The sequence below is a fragment of the Microcaecilia unicolor genome, chromosome 12, assembly GCF_901765095.1.
Source record: "Microcaecilia unicolor chromosome 12, aMicUni1.1, whole genome shotgun sequence".
NCBI lineage: Eukaryota > Metazoa > Chordata > Amphibia > Gymnophiona > Siphonopidae > Microcaecilia > Microcaecilia unicolor.
The window spans coordinates 87535582-87556557 of record NC_044042.1 but is presented as its reverse complement, the minus strand read 5'-3'; the positions used below and the strand labels follow the sequence as shown (position 1 = coordinate 87556557).

The 20976-nt window shown below is 40.6% G+C and overlaps 1 protein-coding gene across 2 annotated transcripts in view; it reads right to left on the bottom strand.

The window, feature by feature from the left end:
- RAB5C (RAB5C, member RAS oncogene family) overlaps positions 1 to 18184 on the bottom strand; it is a 73401-nt gene extending 55217 nt beyond the window's left edge. Inside the window, exon 1 of one of the 2 annotated variants that reach the window (XM_030220937.1) lies at positions 18059 to 18184. The gene's annotated coding sequence lies outside the window, so the exon portion shown is untranslated. The remainder of the gene's footprint in view (positions 1 to 18058) is intronic. The other variant, XM_030220938.1, reaches the window with a different exon arrangement.
- Positions 18185 to 20976: the final 2792 nt, after the last annotated feature.

Sequence of the window (20976 nt, the reverse complement as noted above, 5' to 3'; positions counted from 1 at the left end):
CCAGTCTCTCCTTCTTGATGGCAGGTATAGCGCGTGCAGGCTGCCCCCAGAGCCAGGACAAATCTGCCTCCTGCCACAACAAATCTCCATTAGAAGAAACCTCAGGGGAACTCATGGGAGAAGAGAGAACATTTCGGGCTGAAGAATCCTCCCTCTCCACTGACAAGTAGCGGCTGAGCAAATCATTCTTTTTTTTTTTCCCTTCCGATTCCCTCACAGCAGCCCCAACGAGAGGTGCAGACCTCCCTTTAGGTTTTCCACGGTGAGGGGATCAGAAACGGTAGTGCATCTCATTGTAATACTCTTTCTACACATTATAATACTGATTTGCTCATCTGCATTCCGTTTTCGTTAGCTGCTACTGTTATCGGAAAATGGCTCGGAGAAGCCTTTTGTGCATGCCACGGTTTACTACTTGCTCATTAATGGCTCGTTAAGTTTAGTGCATCTGGCCCTAAAATGGGGACGTTGTCTTGCATTTAACACCTTCTCCAAAACACTTAGAGCTTCATCTTGAGGTATACACGTATAAAGAGATCGAACATCCAAAGTGACTAGGATTGAAGGATGGATAAGTTTACTGCATCCCAGATAAGTGTATAACTTTAAACTTCAAATAATTTAATTGCAGTCTCTTCTCATTTCTGCATCTTGGAGAGGTTTTTTTTCTATATAAAAGTGGAGTTTTTTTAGACTTATGATTAAAAGGAGCCCTCTATGTAAATGAAAGTACATTTTGTCAGTGAATAATACTTAACTCTCCAGATACAGAACAAATTATTATAGAATTTCTATTTAGTTGGGGGTAATTGAAAACACCCATTATTATACTGCTGCCCAATCTGTCAGCTTTCCTAATTTCTGTAAGCTTTTCTTCATCTGTTTGTTCTGTCCTTGTAGACAATAGTACAGTCCTACAAGAATACTCCTTCCCGTCACACATGGAATTTCTGTCCATAATGATTCCAAGCTGTTATCTGTTTCATGTAGAGTCAAACTAAATAAACCTTCAATTCCCTCTAGCATATAGCGCACCCCGCTCCCCCCACCAATTTGATCCTCTATCATTGTGATATAATTTGTACTCAGTTATCACAGTGTCCTCCTTCCAGCAGATCTCTGAAATGTATATCTTGTAGTGCTATATACTCTAGCTTTCCCATCTTATTTTTAAGGCTTCTAGCATTTGTATACAGACACTTCAAATTATCTGTTCCTTGCATCTACAAACTGCTTAGAAGTTGACAGGGACAATGTGAATCCTTTACCCTTCTCTTTCCTTAAACACTCCTGGCTTTCTTTCACCACTGTTGAAACTTCTCTATTGGGATTTCCTAAATGTCCTGCTCCTGGGTGACTGTCTGCTTCCCCTTCCCCATTTTAGTTTAAAAGCTGCTCTCTCTCAAAAGAAAGCGCCAGCAGCCTGGTTCCACCCCGATTAAGGGCCAGTGAACATAACCAGTTAGCCGTGAACAGGCCATTTTAACTGGTGAGAAACTGTTTCTGGCTGGTTAAATCACTTTGAATATCAACCCAGAAAGATTAATGCTCTGTTCTGTTCTCATTGTGTACTAGTACTCTGCCAGTAACTGGATACAGGGTCCATGATTAGAGGGTTCTGGAAGTAGTGTTGTCACTGCAATTATCAGACTGAAGTGAGTAGGGAAGTGATAAAACAGAAAAACAGAAAAGATAATATGGCCCATAATTTCTAACCCTTCCACTCCTTTACAGACCTCCTCTGCTTATCACATGCATTCTGGAATTCAGATACAACCCTAATCTCTGCTTTCACTGGAAGGCAGTTCCACACATTCTCCACCCTTTTCCATAAAGTAGTGCTTCTTTAGATTTCTTAAGATCAGGGAAAAAATTAATGGGTGCAAATGAAGACACATGGCACGGTCATGCAAATATAAGGTTCTGCTAAGGATCAATACAAATGGGTACATAAAAATTCAGAGTGGACAAGCAGAAGCAAATTCATCTACAAATTTCTTCAGAAATAGAAGTCGAGAAAGAGCAATAAGGCACTACATTTTACAGGTGTATTTGTACGCTGCATTAAATGATTATGATCAGTTTTGCAGTATATAAACTTAATTCAGCCACTTGCTTTCTTATGAATGGATCATGCAGGTCTTTATCTGTCATCTACTACGTTACTATTACAGGTCAATTACAGAGTAGACAAGTGCCATACGGCTAACTTAGCAAAGCATTACACTCATACTCTTATTCAGTAATGACTGGAAACATACTAAAAATAAGATCTCTTTACAAAATAATTTCCTGTTCCTGTTTGGCACTGGCAAAGAACATTTTACAAAAGGAAAACGCTGACAGTTTCCGATGATTTAACACTGGAGACTTACTGTCCGCTTTAAATTCCTTCTCTGTTGACCTTAAACATGCTTTTCAATTTTAGAAGTATTTCGTCACATACACTGTAGCAGCTCTACTGGACTCAAAAAGGAATCCCTTTCTGTTAAGTCTCTGGCTTCTACTAATGAAATGCTTAAAAACAAATAGCCACAATCATTCCTGCAATTATATTTACAAAAGGTAATATGATAAATATAACAAGAAGCAATGGGAGAAGACCTCCCCAGCCCTGATATATAATTCATCATTCTGTGAATTTTCACAATAAACCTGCCAGTGTCTCACACTACAAACACAGACCACTATTGTTCCTCAATACAGTCTGACACTTCTACTCCTGTTTTCAGGATATCCATCAAAAACCACTTGCTTTATTACTAAACATTTATGAATCATATAACTTCATAAAACATCATTATCACTGTGTTACACAAAACCACTTGCATCTGCTTCCCCTTAACTCTCTATCGCAATCCTATATAATATGCCTGGGTTCGTAACACACTTCCCATTGGTCCGCCCTGGCGATGACGTCAGAGGGCGGATCAGTGAGAGGGAAGGGAACCCAGCACCAGCCAGCGGAGGTGAGAAGAGAATCGCCCCCTCCCTCCGTTGCAAGCCCCCCTCTCCTCCAAGTACCAGCCCCCTCCCCTCCAAGTTTCATGCCCCCCTACCTCCCTCCCTCTCCTCCCCTTCAAGTTGCAGGATGTCCCTCCCCCCCCCCCTTCGAGTTGCACAGACCCCTAGGGAACCCCACTAACTACCCTTCTCCATTGAAAATACTGACCATTTAACCCTACTCTCTGTTTTCTATCTTTTAACCAGTTTTTAATTCACAATAGAATACTACCTCCTATCCCATGACACTCCAATTTCCTCTGGAGTCTTTCATGAGGTACTTTTGTTAAACGCCTTCTGAAAATAGATACACAATATCATCCGGCTCACCTTTATCCATATGTTTGTTCACCCCTTCAAAAAAATGTAGTAGATTGGTGAGGCAAGATTTCCCTTCACTAAATTCATGCTGTCTCATTAATCCATGCTTTTGAATATGCTCTGTAATTTTGTTCTTAATAGTCTCTACCATTTTGCCCGGCACCGAAGTCAGACTCCACGGTCTATAATTTCCTGGATCTCCTCTGGAACCTTTTTTTTAAAAATCGGCGTTACATTGGCCACCCTCCAATCTTCCGGTACCACGCTCGATTTTAAGGATAAATGACATATTACTAATAGCTCCGCAAGCTCATTTTTCAGTTCTATCAGTACTCCGGGATGAATACCATCAAGTCCAGGAGATTTGCTACTCTTCAGTTTGTAGAACTACCCCATTACATCCTCCAGGTTTACAGAGAATTCATTAAGTTTCTCCGACCCGTCAGCTTCGAATACCATTTCTGGCACCGGTATCCCACCCAAATCTTCCTCGGTGAAGATGGAAGCAAATAATTCATTTAATCTCTCCACTATGGCTTTGTCTTCCCTGATCGTCCCTTTTACTCCTCGGTCATCTAGAGGTCCAACCGATTCTTTTGCCGGTTTCCTGCTTTTAATATACCCAAAAAATTTTACTGGGTGTTTTTGCCTCCAACGCAATCTTTTTTTCGAAGTCCCTCTTAGCCTTCCTTATCAGCGCTTTGCATTTGACTTGACATTCCTTATGCTGTTTTTTTTTTTTTTTTATTATTTTCAGTCGGTTCCTTCTTCCAATTTAAGAAGGATTTTCTTTTAGTTCTAATAGCTTCCTTCACCTCACCTTTTTAACCACGCCGGCTGTCCTTCTCTGCTGTCAATCGTTTTTGACAGTCTGTTATATCCAAATGTGGAATAGGCATAGTTCCTCTGTTCAAAGTGATGCTTCCATAATATTTTACATACTGCTCAGAAAAGGGTTGCCAGCTGCGGTAAAGGGTCACAGTTCACATTCAACTCATTAAAACTGCATGCAAGCTCCGTGTTTTGCCACTGCAAGGCATCTTCAGGAGCCGAGAGCAAAATTCAAAATGTCAAACATTCAGCTCAACACACACAAAAAACATAATTAAGAATATATCTATATTGACAATTTCTAAGAAAAAAAATAGCATTGCTCACCTTGAATACATTTCACAAACTACCTTGACCCCCTCATGGTGGAAAACTCAATCCGGTACACCTCTTGCCGGATCTCTGAACTACTACCAGAAATGACGTTTTTATAACTACTTTTAAATACCCAGCTATTTACAATCAATTTCTTTATTCAACCCTTGCAGTTCCATCTTTTTCTAGGTGTACATAAATCTGTTCCTTATGCAATAAATGCCAAGCAAATTCCCCTTCTAAAACAGTTGTGAATAAAATTTTAAACGAGCAACCGACGTACAAAGAGAATGGTTATATTTAACCAATCTTGAATTCTCCACCAAGTCGCCTCCATCTTGCCTTCCCATCTTCTTTCCTACAACCCTTCCTTCAACTCCAGCCATCCTTTCTTCCTTTAAAATCACAGATGAAACTGCAAATCTTTCTTCCTCCAAACTCACTACCTGTTCCTGATTCTTTCCCACCTATCTATTCAGCTCTCTCCTACTGTTCTCTTTTCTTCCTGTCATATCTTCAATCTATTGCTTTCCAGTATATCTGTTCCTGATGTCTTCAAAAATGTTAAACCACTGCTCAACAAACCTTCACTAGACCCCCAACTCCTTTCACCATTTTGCATCCAAGCTACTTGAACAGATGTTCACTGCCACTGTCTTGATTTCTCTCAAACTGTTTTTGATCCACTATAATCTGGCTTTCACCCTCCATATTCTATACAAACAGTGCTTGCCAAAGTCTCCAGTTCCTGGCCAGATACAAGGGCCTATACTCAATTCTTGTCTTTCTTGACCTATTTGATGCTGTTGACACTATTGATCACCACTTACTCCTTGATACACTTTCCTGTTCTATCTTGGTTTTCTTTTTATCTCCATCATCATACTTTTAGTTTATGCCCTGGTAAGATCCTCCTCCACTGTTATCCCACTATTAGTCAGTGTACTTCAGGGGCTCCATATTGGGAGCTCTTCTCTATACTTATTCCCCTGGTGCTCTGTGTTCCTTCCTTTCTTGGCACATTACTAAAAACCCTTATCCACACTCATCACTTCCTGCTCAGATTACCACAACTTTGTTCCTCACAGGTCTCCCACTAAACCAGGAGTGAGCAACCTTGGTCCTTGAGGGCCACAATCCAGTTGGATATTCAAGATTTCCACAATGAATAAGCAAAAGATCTATTTGAATTCAATAGAAGCAGTACATGCAAAACAATATCACACATTCACTGTGGAAATCTTGAAAACCTGACTGGATTGTGGCCCTCAAGGACCATGGTTGCCTACCCCTGCAGTAAACCATCTCTCTCCCCTTCAATCTGTTCAAAATTCTTCTTCACAACTTATGCGAGTGTAGTGACACTAGAAGAAGATAACCCCTCTCAAGTCACTTCATTTGCTCCCTATCTATTCCTATATACAGTTCAAACTCCTCTTATTGACTTAAAAAGCATTCATTCTGCAGCTCCTCAGTATCTCATTTCTCCCTATACCACTCCCCAGGAACTCTATTCATTAGGTAAGTTACTCTTGGTGGCCAACTCCAAGCTCTATTTCTTTTGTTTTGCTGAGCAGTATGCCTGGATAGACCTGAGTCAGTACATTATGCTCCATCTCTGCCCTGTTCAAATTCAGGCTAAAAGCTCACCTTTTTAGGTTGCTTATAACTATTAACTGTTAATTCACTTGTTCAGTACTCATGTTTTAATCTCCCTAATCCCATGTTTGTCCTGTTGTGTCTTGAATAGACAGGGACTCTCTTACATGTTTGGATTCAGTGCTGTGTACATCTAGTAGTGTTATATCAGTAGTAGTAATAGACGCTGTAGGCCAACACCAACAGATTTTGGGCACACTTGGAATGGGGATTGAGACCAATGATAGAAAAATAAGAGATCGGGTAAAGGCTTTAGGAGGAAATGTTTATCTGCATACAAGGATTTATATGTTCTTCTATCACTATGGGTAGATGAGCTGAGAACAAATCTCAATTGGGCAGGCTGGCTAGGCCAACTGATCTTTACTTGCCATCACTAACGAAGTACATTTTTGCCTTAAATACTTTATACTGAGGAAGGTTTGGGAGAGATATCAGTACCAGAAATGGTATTCAAAGCTGACGAGTCAGAGAAACTGAATGAAATCTCTATAAACCTGGAGGATGTAATGGCTCAATCTGACAAATTGGGTATTCATCCCAGAGTACTGATAGAATTGAAAAATGAACTTGCAAAACTATTGTTAGTAATATGTAATTTATCTTTAAAATCAAGCATGGTACCGGAAGACTGGAGGGTGGCCAATGAAACGCCAATTTTTTAAAAAAAGCTTCCAGAGGAGATCCAGGAAATTATAGACCATGGAGCCTGACTTCGGTGCCAAGCAAAATGGTAGAGACTATTATAAAGAACAAAATTATAGAGTCTATTCAAAAGCATGGATTAATGAGACAAAGCCAACATGGATTTAGTGATGGGAAATCTTGCCTCACCAATGTATTACATTTCTCTCAAGGGGTGAACATGTCAATAAAGGTGAACTGGCTGATATTGTCTATCTGGATTTTCAAAAGGCGTTTGACAAAGTACTTCATGAAAGGCTCCAGAGGAAATTGGAGAGTCATGGAATTGGAGGTAGTGTCCTATTGTGGATTAAAAAGTAGTTAAAAGATAGAAAACAAAGAGTAGGGTTAAATGGTCAGTATTCTCATAGATAGTGGGGTTCCCCAGGGGTCTGTGCTGGGACTGCTGCTTTTTAACAGATTTATAAATGATCTAGAGATGAGAGTAACTTGATGTCAAACCGCAAGGTAATTGTGAGAAATTACAAGAGGACCTTACAAAACTGGGCACCTAAATGGCAGGCGTTTAATGTGAGCAAGTGCAAAGTGATGGATTTGGGAAAGAGGACCCTGAATTATAGATATGAAATGCAAGGTTCCACTTTAGGAGTCACCGACCAGGAAAGGGATCTAGGCGTCATCGTTGATGATACATTGAAACCCTCTGCTCAGTGTGTGGTAGCAGCTAAGAAAGCAAATAGAACGTTAGGTATTATTAGGAAAGGAATGGAAGTCAAAAATGAGGATGTTATAATGCCTTTGTATCACTCCATGGTGCGACCACACCTCAAATATTGTGTTCAATTCTAGTCACCGCATCTCAAAAAAATATATAGTGGAATTAGAGAAGGGAAACAAAAATGATAAAGGGGATGGGACGACTTCCCAATAAAAAAAAGCTAAAGCGGCTAGGGTTCTTCAGCTTGAAGAAAAGATGGCTGAGGGGAGATATGATAGAGGTCTATAAAATAATGAGTGGAGTGGAACGGGTAGACGTGAATCAATGAAGATACAAAGTAGTAAATTTAAAATGAATAGGAGAAACTTTTTCACCACTCAACATGTATTTAAAGTCTGGAATTTGTTGCCAGAGAATGTAGTAAAAGCAGTTAGCTTAGTGGGGTTTAGAAAAGGTTTGGATGGTTTCCTAAAGGAAAAGTCCATAGACCATTATTAAAATGGACTTGGGGAAAATGCACTGCCTATTTCTAGGATAAGTAGCATAAAAGTTGTGACCTGGATTGGCCACTGTTGGAAACAGGATGCTGGGCTTGATAGACCTTTGGTCTGTCCCAGTATGGCAATACTTATGTAAGTCCTACTGGGGTACAGTATGACTCACTGCCTCTTCGGCAAATTGTTTCAGTCTCTGAAGCATTGTACTCAGTATATTTCTAAACCAGTTTGAACAGTAATCACCAGATCATGTCTCCTCTATTAAATGCTGGCAGTTAAGATGTACAACCAGGAACTTCAGCCATATGCTTTCATAAGAAGTTTGACCTATCAGTCAGAAGTGACAACTTAGCCAGCTAAATTTATCAAAAATTAGGGAAAAGTAATGTCACTGATAAAATGGAAATTCCGTTGTTTCCCTACAGAACGTAACATGCACATCACCTCATATTATTGTACAGTTTGGCTATACCCACCAATGGTCCAACATTCCACTGCACAACAAATATAGAAAGTTCAAGATTTATATTAATGAAAGTAGGTTAACAATTTCCAACCCAATGGAAGTTGAAAAGAATTATTAAAAAAAAAAAAGGATAAATACCTGTCTGGAGGCAAAATAACTCTGAAAAATTAACAGAAGAGACACTTGAGTTTGAAAATGGACCAAATGAGACCAGGGGCTCCAGAGAAACGAGTCTCTCAACATGTGACCCAATGCATTTCTATGGGAAAAGAAGTTTTAGCTTCTGTGGCAGAAACTTGAGTGAAATGTAGGAGTCAGAAGAACAGGGAAAGCAGTTTAAATGGAATTACCTATTCTTTCAAATCCCCAAACTGACCCCTAAGCCCAAAAATGAACCGTCACCATTGCCCCATCCCCTGCAAACTACCATCCTGCAATTTCTACACTAAACTGCCCCATCTCTAAAACTACTCTCTAAACTGCCCCACTCAAAAAATAATAAAAGCCCTCCTCTCAACTGTCCAATATCCCTTCAACTACCCAACAACCTCTCAAGCTGCATCATCTCTAAAAACTAGCCCCTCCTCCTGCAAAAATCCCATCATTCCACCCCACTCACAATTAATACTACCCTACAAACTGTCCCAATCCCCAAACTATCTTGAAACTACCCCTATATGCTATGGGTAGTGCCAGATTAAGCCACTGGCAAATTCTATATATATTTGAAGTCCACATATGATATTTGCTCAGGACCCGCGTTAGTATTGTCAATTATCTGGCTTTTCTAAGTCAGAATGTAACATTAATGTCCATAAGGTAGACAGATGAGTAATATGTCTTGACATTTCTCAGTTTAAAAACTATCTGCAGTTCTCTAGTTCCCTCCCCCCAAGCCCATGAAGTTGGGCGGGGGGGGGGGGGGGGGGGAGAGAACAGAAGAAAAATTAACCCCCTCCAAAAAATACCCTAATACATGTCTATTGAAGAAGCAGTTCCAACAGCTGTAGTATACATAACTGATCCACTGTAACAGAGAGAAGAGGGAAAGGCAGTTGGAATGAAGCAATTCCTTAACCACTATCACACACACAAACATACATATACACACAAGCACAGACACACACACACAACCACCAATCCACCCTCACTCAAGCAACATACATGGATTTACATACAGAGGGGTTGATAGGATTCCATGAGCAATGATATGCTTCTTTTCCCCACCTTGTCCTTGCCATACCCTCCTTGACATTCTTCCCTCTCAGCTTTCTTTCCTTACCTCAAACACTTGAAACTTGCACTCCTTTTACACATTTTGTTCCCACTGGTAGCCATTCATTCTTTCAACATCTCACTCTTCCCGCCACCTAGTCAATTATCCTCATCTTTCTCATCTACCTCTCCCATCACTTTTCTCCCTAAGCACCCATCTTTTATCATCTTGCATTTCTCCATCTCAACCCCATCAACTCTTGTTTCTCTATCATCTATCCCCTACGCTCGACCCTTTCAGCTGGCCCCCCCCCCCCCCAAATTTCTCATGACAACTGGTACTATTTCATCTCAGAAAGTATATCAATAGAAATCAAACAAAATAAAACATGGAAAAGAAAATAAGATGATACTTTTTTTATTGGACATAACTTAATACATTTCTTGATTAGCTTTCGAAGGTTGCCCTTCTTCCTCAGATCGGAAATAGCTAGCTGACAGTGTATATAAGTGAAAACATTCAAGCATTACTATGACAGTCTGACAGGGTGGGAGATATCAATGATATGCTTTGATGTCCCCATGCATACCTCCTACCCACCCCCATCCTCTCACCCTGTCAGACTGTCATAGTAATGCTTGAATGTTTTCACTTATATACACTGTCAGCTAGCACATTTGCTTATTTCCGATCTGAGGAAGAAGGGCAACCTTCGAAAGCTAATTAAGAAATGTATTAAGTTATGTCCAATAAAAAAGGTATCATCTTATTTTCTTTTCCATGTTTTATTTTGTTTGATTTCTATTAATAACCTTAAGAGTGGACTAACACGGCTACCACACTCCTCTATCTCAGAAAGTAAAATGAGGCTGATATTCTGAAGCTAAATAGATGAAGGTAGAAAACCAGCTGAGCATAAAGCACAAGTGATTTTCTCATGTTTCTGATAAAACACTTTCTCCCTTACACTATCATAGGGGTCTATGATAGAAACATATTCTAAGTTTGAAGCGCTAAACCCATTAATGTATTCATTAAATGACTATTTATACAGACTATATATTTTGCACAAATGCAGGTAAGTTACATTTTAACATTTCTGCATAAGTAAAACAAAATATTGTACTAATTACTTCATGAATCATTAACAAGCTATTTATAAACGCACAAGGTACCAGACATTTTATTGATTTTATTTTCTTATTTATATTCCTAACACATGAAATTTCCTACTGGTCCAGGACTGCAATCACTTTACTTTCATTTAACTACTAGTGCATTGGCATGGCGTTGGCAGCAGGCTATGAATTAACTCCATCAACTAGACAATTCTTGTAACTCCATCAACTAGATTTATTTTTTCATTTCTATACTACTTCACTAATAGCATTTTACCTCAGCCTCCATGAACTTTGAACCACATGCACACGTCGCCTAAGTCTCTGCAGCAAAACTAGTTGGCACCGATACTGGAGGCCAATTATTGTAAAAAATCCTAATGATATCCAGGGTGCATACCTCTAAGGGCAGATTTTTTTTTTTAAATACAGTCCTTTGATCTTAGTCATGCTCTGCTGATCATGCTGTTTGTATACCCAAGATATCCTCAGAGATAGCACTCACAGCAAAACCACTCCAATCAGCTGATTTAAGTGCACCTTTTAACACAAGTCCCGTACTGAAATTTTCCTCACAAGTGTAAGTACCATCAAAGCATTTGTACAGAATTGCATTGTTCCTAGCTAGAAGCTCCCTAAAGTAGTTTCTCAACCTTCTAAACAGCAAGTATCCTCCAAAAACTTCTGATAATTTGTATATAGCCCCCCCCCCCCACACACACACACACAATTGGAAGGATGATGCTGGTACTATGCTTATTGCAGCATTCTGAATTTTTAACCCGCTTTGAGAGAGGAAGTTGAGAGGAGACAGTGGAAACCCAAATCCTGATAACACTTACAGAAGGAAAGATTGTGGCAATGTATATTTGCAGCCTCAACAGAAGATTTACCACTCCCAATAAAACTACCAGACCAACACAGTATCTATCTTATGAAATACCACACTAACTGTAATGCAACCTGTACTGTACTTGTATATTTCAACAGGACAGTCCCTAAAAGTTAATTATAGTTATATTAAGTTAGTACAATTAAAAAAAAACCCACCACCAATTCTCGTTGACTTATTTCATGATGTTCAAGAGCAGCATTTCCCAAGTCAGTCCTGCAGTACCCCCTTGCCAGTCAGGTTTCCAGGATATCCACAATGAATATGCATGAAATTGATTTGAATACATTGTCTCCATTATATGCAAATCTTTCATGCATATTCATTGTGGATACCCTGGAAACCTGACTGGCAAGGGGGTACTGCAGGACTGACTTGGGAAACACTGTTCAAGAGGACTGAATTAGCAATACTAATATAATTAATAGATTTAGTATTTAAAAACAAGAACAGAAAAAAACACTATTCTTTTGGAATACATGACTTTTTATAGTAAGAGAGAAGGAAAGCAAATTCATCTTAACACTAATCAAGGGTACTAAGGGACAACTGATAATACCAGGCACTGAGGAAATGATGAGAAGAGGAAAGGAAACAGTACAATTTACTAGATATGAAGAGGGAAAAGGATCTTGATTTGGCTCCTCAAGGAAACAGATTAGATGGCTTTCAGGAAACCAGAATACGTAGATTCATGGAGCTGCTATCAAAGTTCTAAAGAACAGACTGAGGGCTGATCAACCTCAAGGATGTCCAATGTACAGCTCAGAGAATGGTGTGCAGAATGCAAACTTTCCCTCCTCCCTGCTTGATCGTGGTACAACTGGTTGCTCTCAAGTGCGATATATACACGAGTGGGGTCCCATACCAGTGCTCGCCTCCCAGCCTCCCCATCAAGACTTGTATCCCAATAGCTGCCCCATTTCACCACTCTGTGTGCTCAATATTCTTAACTTAGTTTGCAGCTGAAGTAAAAAAACAAAGACAATAAATTAGGAACTATTCAGTACAGAAGACTAAAATTGAGAATATCAACAGTGAACTGTAGATAGTTCTAATGGACCCAGCTGAAGAGATACTGCACAATTAGAAAAGGTTCAGAAGAGTAACAAAACAATAAAGGGGATGAACTGCTCTCAAATGAGGAAAGGATAAGCAGGTTAACGCTCTTCAATTTAGAAATAAGAGGATTATAACAGAAAAGAATAAAATAATAAGCAGTTCGGAACAGTGATATTTATCTTTTCAAATAGTATTAGAACTAGGGGACGTTTATGAAAATTTAAAAACTAGAGGACATTTATGAAAACTTAAATTTAAGTATACAAGTTATACTTTTCAGTTAATATGCAATTAGACAGCAATTGAAAGATTTAACAATAAGTGTTTAATTGCTTTTAAGACTTTTCAGACATGTTACCAATGACTACAAAGAAAACTAACAACCTCCCCCACCCCCCAATATTTAAACATCACAGTCATCTATGACTTCAAACACTGACCGTGGCATTTAAGTATACACCTGAATATTTAGCACTAAGCTGAATAACTTACACATGGATTTCAAGGTACCATCAATATTCAGTAGGGAATGAGGGAGGCATTTCAGAGTACTAGCAATATTCAGTCAAGATAGCTATTCTGGGGAAACTTTCAACTGCCATGACTCTGCTCACACATCTGGATAGTGCCATGGAAGTCAGTGGTTGGACTAAATGATCCAAATTTATCAAGGTAGGAGCCGCCGCTTCTAACAGATAACTGCCACCGATTTATTGGACCGAAAGGATCTAGCAATAGGATTACAATAATTGCTCTAAAAAAAAAGTTAATAACATCCTCAGAATGATTTTGAAACTTGTTGTTTGGATATAACTCCCTCCAGGAAGTATTTTTTTATGATACAGGCATGAAACAGGTAGACTGGATAAGCATTAAAAAGAATGAGGAGCAGAGGACACAAATCTGAAACCAAACTAAATATAGTTACTATTTTCTTTCCCTCCATAAACTGATTTAGCTGAAAATGGCCCTCTTTGTTTGGCATACGATAAGAATTGTGCTTCCCTAGTGCATATACATTTAGCTAGGGTGTAGAGTCATTCCCAGTGCTGCATTTAGTTCAGTGGAGGAAAACATTCACAGGATATGTACTGTTTTATCCATTTTTAATTCAAAAGCTAATTTTCAAAGAAACATCCCTCATACACAGAAAAGTTGGATCAGGGCTGTCATCCAAAATTAGCAATTGTGGCGTGGAATTAACACAGATCTCAAAAAGAAATCATCAAGGGATCCTACTCTGAATTTAATGCTAATATTGATAAAGGCATTCAGCTGCATTTACAAAATGACTTGATTACTACTAATGAGGCAGGGCTTCAAACTTAGCAATCTATAAATGGCTCATAAGGATGAGGGCCTCCAAGACAGGGACAATGGTACAAACTTTAATAGAAATGACCCGACATGGGGCATGTCGGGTCATTTCTATTAAAGTTTGTACCATTTTCCCTATCTTGGAGGCCCTTTTGTGCTTTGTTTTGCTGTTTGAATTTGTGTACCTTCGAACCCTCTCTTCTGCTGCCTTCATAAGGACAAGGCCAATAATCCATAAAAGCCTTGCAGTCTCACCAGAAAACAGTTTTTGGCAACTGGTTCACTTGGTCAACCCTTAGCACAATAGTACAGGAACTACCAAAACTTGAAAATCGGTTATAGGGTTACACTAAGATCCAAGATGGCCGCGACTTACTAAGCACTAGCGGGTCTCGATCTCTCTACACAAAAAAAAATGCCTAAACGGAGAGGGAGATTAGCGGTTAGAGCTTCCCCGCTAACTCCCTCCTTACCTGGTCCTTTGGATCGTTACTTGAGACCCCAGGGAGTTACTCATGATGGCGGAACGCTGCCAGTCGGAAACGCCGGCGAATTGGAGATTTCGGCGCTCCCTGGCCTTGAAGTCACTCTGAGCCCCGCCGAGCGCACCCCTCCTCCACAACCGCTTGGCGCCAGTTCATTCCTCGAGGATTCGACAGGGTCCACCCCGGAAGAGGGCAGGGGCCCAGAAGAACGCCGAATGGAAGCTGTTTTTACATCTGGAGCTGGACTGGAGGGCAGTATGCCCATGGAAACGCCGCGGATTGAGGAGAGAAACTCTGAGGAACGGAGTGCCACATCTGAGCAAACTGTAAGATTTGAAATTCCTTTAGAACTCCTGGTCAAACCCCAGGAGGTTACATTAGAAGCTTTGTGGGATTTGGTTTCTAACCTAGGACAGTTATTCCTAAAACAGTCTAATGAGGTACTACCTAAATTAAAAACCTTGGAAAAAGATCTACAAAAGAAAGAAGAGCAGATAAAAGACTTGAATGATAAAGTTGTTAAAATGGATCAAAGGATTATGAAATTTGAAACAGTACAATCTACTATGATTAAAGACTTGACGAGCCTAAGGGTTAAAATGGAAATCTTTGACAATTATACTAAAAATTGTAACCTCAGATTCGTCAATTTTCCTAAACTTCAGAATGTTGCTCCTATGGAAATGTTGAAGCGCTATATGCGCGAAATACTATTAATTCCTGAACAAAATTTACCACCAATGACTATGGCTTATTATATCCCTGGGAAAGACCTAAATCAACCCGAAGCTCCATTAGATGTCTCACTTTTGTTAGAGACTTCGGATATTGATCTAGCGACTGCAGCCACATTAGTGGCAACGGTCGCATTGCTATCAGACAAGAGTTGGATTTTTCGTCTATTTTTTCGTAACAAAGATAAACCTTTTTTAGGTTTTAAAATATTATTATTTCCGGATGTCTCTAAGGAGACAAGAAGACGGAGGAAACAATTCTTGCTCTTTAAGCCGGAGATTCTGCACTTGGGGGGTACTTTTTTTTTAAGATACCCCTGCAAGTGCATAATAAGGGTTAGAGAAAAAAAATATGTATTTACAGAACCTGCTCATGTGTCGGCACTTATAGCCTCAGTAAAAGTGGAAAAGCGCTAAATATATAAAATAACTCTGCCTAGTTGAATTAGTATGTCTTCCGATATCTATTTTCCTTGTAATGTTTTTTCTCCTTTTGTTTTCCGAAATCTTGGATCTGAATTTATGGACTTGAGTATTGTTTTCTTTTGAAAACGTGAGGAATTCACCTTTTCCTTTATTATAATGATTGAGTATGTTATTGTTAAATGGATACTATCCTGAACAAGAATTTTGCTTGTAATATATTTAATAATATGAATAAATAAATAAAATAAAAAAAAAACTTGAAAATCGATGAAATGGATGGTGATCAGACTAATGGCTCATCAAGTTCTACTGACCGTCTTAGAGTGACTGGTCTGGTTCACTATGAAGTACCTAGCAGGTATTAAGGGGAATTCCATTTTTGTTGCATGCTTCTGAAAAGTGAGATGGCAATGCCTCAATTTCACATAGCTAACAATTGATGCACCTGTTCTCCAGAGGCTTGTACAAATCTTAAACCATGCTATAAGTTTACCACATTCTGGCAACAATCCATATTTTATTCTCTAAAAAAGTTTCCCCAGATTTTACTTTACGTTCACTTTATTGTCTAAGCTGTATTAGCACCGAATCATGTTTATTTTTTTTAACAAAAGCACTGGCTGCCCTCTTGAAGGCTCAATCTTCCTCCTACCCCATTTCCCCCACTCAAACCAGAAGATACCAACAAGTAATTTTGATCCTTTTGCAACAAGGGTTTAGTGTACAAAATATATACAAGCTAAACATTCCTCTGAGTTCAACCAATGATTTCAACCCAGTCTTCAGGTCATACTAAGCCAGTCAAGTTCCCACAGTATCTGCAATGTGTATGCAAAACAGCTGCATGAAAATTTACTACATTTTATGTATTCATTCCCCATGGATATGCTGAATCTCTGACTGGCTGGGTATCTCAAGTACTGGATTTAGAACCCCTGATGTAAGATCAAGACAGACATTTTTGTTAGAGGTACCTAATGACTGAGCCTCAAGATTGACTCAGCAGTTTTGGAAGTCTGGAGAATTCTCACTTCTGACTCTTCTCTCTTGAAGCTATCAGAGAGCTGGTATACACTAGCTAGCTTCCTGGAGATCCCAGGAGGTTCAGGGACCTTAAGCAAACCTCCATTAGAAATTAGTTGAAATCTCCGCACCCCCACCCCCAAAGGGAAAGAAGGAGCTGGAGAATCAAATATTGAACCAACCCTCATTTGCTCTTGGCATCATGTGGAGGCTGGAACTGGTCTACTAAAGGAGTCCACTGCCAACGTGTGTGAATACTGTTGTGTAATTGTTTATTGTGACTCTACTGACTCATTCCCTACTGAACATGTGGGATGAGTTTCAGCTAAGCATTAGGAATTTAACTTATTTTCTAATTAGGACTGAATTACAATAAACTCCACTCTATGAATTATATTTCAAATCTGTTTTAGGAAGCCATTCAAGTATGATATAATTCTGAAATAAAAATAAAAGATTCTAACCAGAAAGAATGCAGGAATGAGGCGATTTTCCTTAGGGCCAAGGAAAAATCATGGGCAACTGAAGCAGGCATGGGCCCCTCAATTAATGCTTCAGTAGCTTAGGGAGCAGGTTATTCAGCATAGCACAAAATGACAGCAACACAGAAAACATAAGGCTGTACAAAGCCTTTAAGGAGAGGGGTGCGATGATACAAACGGGACTAGGTCTCTTGGGAAGGGGCAGAAACAGCAGAGACAATAATTTTGTAGGCTTGTTCGTAAAGTAATGGGAAAATGGTAAAGACAGGACTATAGGGTTTCCCCCAAGGAGATGGGGGGGGGGGGGGGGAGACAGACAAAAAACTATGCAAGATTTTTAGGAAGGAAGGAAGGAAAAGTAAAGAGTGGAGGGAGGAAGAAGTACACTTAGAGCTGTACAGAACCAGAACAGAACCTTGGATAAAGCAAAGGCAGGACTGCGCAGAGCTCCTAAGAAAAGGGGAAAAGATAGTATTAACAGGGCTCTGAGCAGTGTCTTTGGGAAAGAATGAAGAACGCTACGAGCAAGGTTCTCAAGGAGGTGATAAAGTACAATATACAAAAGGCTTCATAGGTTCGGGAACAGCGAGGGGACTATACACGTCCTCCAGTGCGGAAAAAGACAAATAACCCAAACAGGACTGTAGTGTGTCCCCAGAGACGGGAGTCAGGCACAGTATAAAGCGGTTGTATCTTGAAGAGGGTGGGGTAAAGGCAGGACTGTATCGGGGCCCGGAAGAACGGAGAGAAACACAGCTCACGGCCAAAAAAAAAAAACCCTCCGGTAATAACACTCAGGACTCTGCCTACACCTTCAGTTGACACAATGCCTGCCGCGAGAAACGCACCTTATCCCACCGTGCTCACCACTTCACGGCTCGGAAAACCGAAACTGCTCTCCTCACTGTATGCCGGCCTTTACCGCACACACTCCTCCCAAGCTCCGGCCTCCACTTCCGCCTTTCAGCCCTCACTTCCGGATCAACCCACGTTCCGCACGCGCCGTGCACCGCCCTACAGAGGTGACTGACAGAGACTCTCACCAATCAATTACCGACCTTCCTATCAAAGTACCCACCCCTAATAAAAATCTTCAGTCTCCACCTTCTGGCGTGATTCGATGAAGGAAGTGATGAAAGGCGTTAAAGTTGTTTTGTGCGTCAAGATAGTCAACGACGGGCGTTGTAGTTTGGATACCGCAGACTTGTAGTCCAGTTTTCTTGTGTGTAGTAATCTTCCTTGGTAGTAATAGCCTTCACCTTGACAATCCTAATATAATATCAAGCAATTTCTTGACTTTCTTTAATTGTGGCAGTTCTCAATCTTCAATGGCTAATCTTCTCACGTCAAAGGTCATCAAGTGAACATATTAGCAACCGAACTTGGAGACTCATTTAGTTTTTCCTGTTTAATCCACAACCATGGGAGCCAACTTTTCAAAATAGTAACATAGTAGATGACGGCAGAAAAAGACCTGCACGGTCCATCCAGTCTGCCCAACAAGATAAACTCATATGTGCTACTTTTTTGTGTATACCTTACCTTGATTTGTACCTGTCTTTTTCAGGGTACAGACCGCATAAGTCTGCCCAGCACTATCCCTGCCTCCCAACCACCAGCCCCGCCTCCCACCACCGGCTCTGGCATAGACCGCATAAGTCTGCCCAGCACCATCCGCACTCCCAACCACCAGTCCCGCCTCCCACCACCGACTCTGGCATAGACCGCATAAGTCTGTCCAGCACCATCCCCGCCTCCCGCCACCGGCTCTGCCACCCAATCTCGGCTAACCTCCTTAGGATCCATTTTCTGAACAGGATTCCTTTATGTTTATCCCATGCATGTTTGAATTCCGTTACCATTTTCATTTCCACCACCTCCCACGGGAGGGAATTCCAAGCATCCACTACTCTCTCTGTGAAAAAATACTTCCTGACATTTTTCTTGAGACTGGATGGGATCCACCCTAGGACACTGAGGGAACTCAGAGAGGTTCTGGACTGATCAGCAAGTAAATCAGGAGGCTGAGACGCTGACTTCCAAAGCAAGGCAACTTTTATTAGCTAGCTGACACAGTACTAAGTTCAGACTCAGGATACTGCGCCCCGAGCGTCATCTGACGCTCATTCTTATACATCGTTAGTGATCATGCGCATAGCGCATGCCATACATCACACAAGCATACGCGCAGTACAAGCACATGCGCAGTACAGTTTAGTAGTTCTGTAGTTCTCACAGAGAAAGAATACGTCAGTTTCACAGAAAATGTTACTTTGCAAGAAAATGTAACTTATTATATTGTTTCAGCACATCCACATAATACAGCCTCTGTGTATTGATCACGAGACTGCGCTGACAGAGCTAGCTGTCTCCCTTACAAGCCTTAATTGCTGACTACTACAAATTGTTATCTAGATGCTGGTTAACAAATAGGTTTTACTATTAACAAGTTCAAGCTGTAAGGTTTTAGTTTAGGCTTATTAGAGGAACTCTGATTCTTTGGTTAAAACACAAAAGTATATTCAAAGTATAAAAGGTACGTCAGTTCAAGTAGTGCAACCTCACCCCCTACAATCCCCCCTTTGATACTTTATCAATTGTCCAAGTGAAAAGTATCACAACCAAGTCCAAGATGGTTAGTGTGGAGGAAGGTATAGGATTGAAGTCCAGGTCTGAATGTTCCAAATAACAGATAGTTGCGAGTAAAGGTGAAGCTCATTAAGGTATGGCCCTAAGACTCCTCTCTTGGCCGTTGAGGTCTTCACCGGGGTTGAGACTAAAGGGCCCCTAATGGACTCTCCCCCCTTTGTAGCCAGTCTTTGCCAGGAAAGGTGTAGTTGGCCCGGTGTCCCTTATCGGTATGTACAATTAGGACAGGAGTTGTTAGGCATCTGTAATGAGACAGAGAGGTTAGTACTTTAAACTTAATTTATGGTTCATCCACATATGACTCATGATCGAAATCCGCTGAAGGTAAGGGACAATACATCTGCAAGGACATAATGTGTAGTGCTGCCCTTTGGTCAGCAATACGCTCCATTGCACGGCGGGCAAAGGACAAAAAGCAGGGTATTAAACATGGTAAAAAGATGAGTCCTCCAAACAGACATACCCCGAAAAATATTAATTGTTTCCACCAAGTACCCCCAAACATAGAGTCCCACCAACTATCACCCAGCATAGATGTCCACCTCTGTACGGAAACATGTGCAAGCTTTCGAATGTCAGTAGCTATATTCATTACTGCAGCTCCAGTATCATCAATTTTCAAGCAACAATTGGAAGTATTCCACTTCCCACAAACCCCACCTTCTTCCGCAAGAAGGTAATCTAACGCCAGACGATTCTGATATATGGCAGTTCGCATTTGGGTTTGTTGCTTAGCAATGAGTTCAAGAGCTTCAGCTGTATGATTGGTTATGACTTCTACTACTGCCTGTAACCGTATGATACGGTTCAACATATAAATAGGGGCTCGATACCCCCAGGACCCATCCTGGGCCCACGTTGCGGGTCCGTACATCTCTATGATCCACTCTGGGGGCCACTCATCAGATCCCCACTTCTGCTCCCCTCCTATGGGAAAAGACCTACGGGAGTGATGACTCAAATCATCATACAATGGTGTCCCTAAATCTGCAGCTGCAGAGTGAGGCAATAAGAAGAAACCTGGATAGATTAACCCAATAGTGCAAGAGCCTGACCAGGTACCTGGCAATCGGGCATATGCATTGTAGCCACATATCCAGAATAACCCATCGGGTGC